This window comes from Rutilus rutilus (genome assembly GCF_951802725.1).
Source record: "Rutilus rutilus genome assembly, chromosome: 1".
In the NCBI taxonomy this organism is placed as follows: domain Eukaryota; kingdom Metazoa; phylum Chordata; class Actinopteri; order Cypriniformes; family Leuciscidae; genus Rutilus; species Rutilus rutilus.
In genome coordinates this window covers 79309383-79312692 of record NC_140209.1, presented here as the reverse complement: position 1 = coordinate 79312692, position 3310 = coordinate 79309383, and the positions used below count along the sequence as shown (strand labels likewise).

At 38.5% G+C, this 3310-nt stretch overlaps 1 long non-coding RNA gene across 1 annotated transcript; it reads left to right on the top strand.

Annotated features, from left to right (window-relative positions):
- Window positions 1-1638: 1638 nt before the first annotated feature.
- On the top strand, window positions 1639-2922 carry LOC311276588. Its single transcript, XR_014625087.1, has 5 exons — window positions 1639-1895; window positions 1991-2051; window positions 2180-2273; window positions 2364-2482; window positions 2590-2922. It is a non-coding gene; the product is annotated as an uncharacterized lncRNA (long non-coding RNA).
- Window positions 2923-3310: the final 388 nt, after the last annotated feature.

The window sequence follows — 3310 nt, the reverse complement described above, 5'->3', positions numbered from 1 at the left end:
TCTTACATTTTAGCTTAAATTTATATATTTAATGAAAGTAGCTAGATTAGTTACTATGTGTCATTAGCAATAGCCAATGTTATGTAAAAAAGACACAAAACCATTTATTTCAACAATTAATTTCAATCAGGCTTTGCCACAAAGGTAAAATGTGCATTCCATGCAAACAGCATCACAATCTCTTAGAGCCCAACCACTGTGCATAATACAACACGAACAGAAGATTGTATTTGACTCATGCTGCATACACATACGCAATGACAAGAATTATGCCTACTGTACATATAGAGTTACAACTACGATTAGAGTTGTTTACATAAAATGTACCTCGTTTCTATTTTGCATTAAAAATGTTTGTGGCCCCTTTAAGAAATCCCTCTCTTCTCGCGATACTATTCACTTGTGCTGGACGCGTGCGCGCGACCAGAGAACGGCAGCCATTTTTCATTGTTTAGGAGAGCTCCATGACGGTGCGTGCATCGATCGGATTCTGTGTTATACGTTCTTCTTTCTTGGTAAATATTACTCCAATATCTTTAATATGCACAAATAATTTGTGAAGCGAAGTTAAAAGAACATTTGATGTGTACATTTTTGTTTATAGATTTATTTGGAGCGCATGTGTGACGAGTGAACCTCGTGGTGATCGGACGGTAAAGGATTGGGTATGTACGTTTTATGGTTTATGGGGGAAATTACTGATGGCATGTTTATTTGATAAATCTGTTAATGAGTTGAATCTATATTCTGTGATTATACAGTATAACTTTATGGTTAAATGCATATTTCTGGTTCCGCGTGGCATGATTAAACGTGGGTTGTGGCTTTGTTAAAGTGCTTTTATTTCTCTTGTAACTTAGGCCTAAGTTACCTCAGCCACTGCCGTATTCCAGTTTGTGTTATCGTATTTAATTGTAGCCTAACATATTTTGGTTTGGAGAAATCAATTTAAATCTGACCAGTTGCAGTGTATTATACTGCATTTCAGTTTGAATTGAGTTAAGTATTCTGTGGATTTGGGCATTGATCCACTGGTTAAGCTTTTTGTGACATTTGATTGTCATCTTCAAATTTACTGTAAACTGTTTCTACAATTTCTTTTTTTTTTTTTTCTTGTGAAATCTCTTCGAACAAGGCAAACTTTTTTCTTGCTTCCATCGACCGCTGTCACTTATTTTAAACAGCAGTCAGAATAAAACCCCAATTTCAAAAAGCATAGTTTGCTTCCGGTGTGTATTTCTGCAATTTCACCCGGTTGCATTTTTTCTCCTTTGTTTAATTTTACTGTGACTTATGTTGTTCTTATTAATTTTACTGTGACTTATGTTGTTCTTATTAATATCACTCTCAATTAATTGTTTTCCAGCTGCCTTTAAGACATATTACACGAGCTTCAGGTACAAACAACCAGATCTTGCATTGCAGGCGGAAGCTGTGGTGAATTCAGCTCGGAGTCGAGCGAGAAGAAAGACGGTAAGATTTATTAGATTAGATTTGTTTTTGGTCAATGTGACTATTTTTCAGGTGCATTAATAGATGTGTGTTGTCCATACGCAGTGCATTGCGCAGTATTGATATTCTTTATTGGTTTTAACAGCTGCTAAAAGCGAGTCAGAGTGTGCTAGCTGAGGATGAGATGGGCCTTCGGAAGTGTGCTACCATAGACCTGATGTCTGATGAGGAAGACGGCATCGTCGGCGGGGTGTCTGGATGGATTGTGCGACCTCCGTCCTGTCGCAACCAGGAGCTCACCGAGCTCTGTACCACGCTGCAGTCGAGATTAGAGTCGACTCCAAAGTACAGGGCAACACACCACAGACGTCTGCAAAATGGACCGAATTCAGACAGAATGCCGCTAGTTACCTGCAGCTGTATTTTGTCAGGCCTTGTGAAATGTAAGAGTTTTTCATGATTTCATCATAAAGCAAGAGGTCATGGGATTGATGGCTATTATTTGTTTAATAATTGTAAATAATCCTGTAATTTACAGGAAGCAGTATGCCATCTTCACAACTCTGAGACAAATTGTGGGAGCTACGAACTGGATCAAGGTAAAAAAAATAAATAAAAGAATCTTACATTCTAAAGGTAAGATTCAAAGAATATGCTTTCATTCTCTTGTATAAGAAAATAGATCCGTTATAGTTTACGATCTTAATCATACATTTTGTTTCCATAGAGTAACCTCGCCTCATAACGAGGGAGTAACCTCACATTTACTCAGAGCTATGTCTGCAAGTCCAGATTTTCATGACGCTGATCATGACGACATTGTAAGTAACTTTTACTATTTTCTCCTTGTTTCATTTTACTGTGACTTGCGTTGTTTTTATTCATATCACTCTCATTTAATTGTTTTCCAGCTGCCTGTAAGACATACTACGAGACTGTACCTGAAGCTCCTGCGTACTAACAACCAGATCTGGCATTGCAGGCCGAAGCTGTGAAGAGTTCAGCTCGGAGTCGAGCGAGAAGAAAGAGGGTAAGATTTTTAGTCAATGTGACTATTTTTCACGTGCATTAATAGATGTTTTGTGTCCATACACAGTGCATCACAGTACTGATTGTCTGTATTGGTTGTTTTTACAGCTGCTAGAAGCGAGACGGTGTGCTAGGTGAGGATGACGTGGGCATTTGGAAGTGCGCCACCATAGATCTGATGTCCGATGAAGTTCAACCACCAGCCAGGAGCTCACAGAGCTCTGTGCTACGCTGCAGTCGAGATTAGAGGAGACTCCTAAATACAGGGCAACGCACCACAGACGTTTTCAAAGTGGATCGAATTCAGAGAGAACGCCGCTAGTCACCTACAGCTCCGAAGATGAAAACAGACACTGAGCTTCCAATTTGTGTGCAGATGATCTATGCTTTGTACATAGGTGTATATTGTTTTGTGTCTGTGCTAATAAAGCTCTTTCTTTGAATAAACAGCATGTCCCTGGCAAATGTTCCATTCCTTAATAAATTCATGTCCTTGATGGTAATAATAGTGTAGTCCATAGGTTAACAATGACATGAATATACCACAGAATAGCATATTATGAATATAAAAAAATAATTTATATATTATTATTTATATGAATATTATAATTTTTTGAATTTTTAATGAGCGAGGGTGACCAATAGTAACAGATCTGCAAACCAATCACGAGTGATTTTTCTTGTTTAAACCACGTGGGTTCAACCAATAGTGAGTGAGGAAATTCAAGCCTTTCTCTGGCGGGAGCTGCTATTCATATGGTAATTAGAGCCATTCACACCTCCGGCGCGAGCGCTCTGCATACGTCATGGTTCGTTTCCGGCAATATTC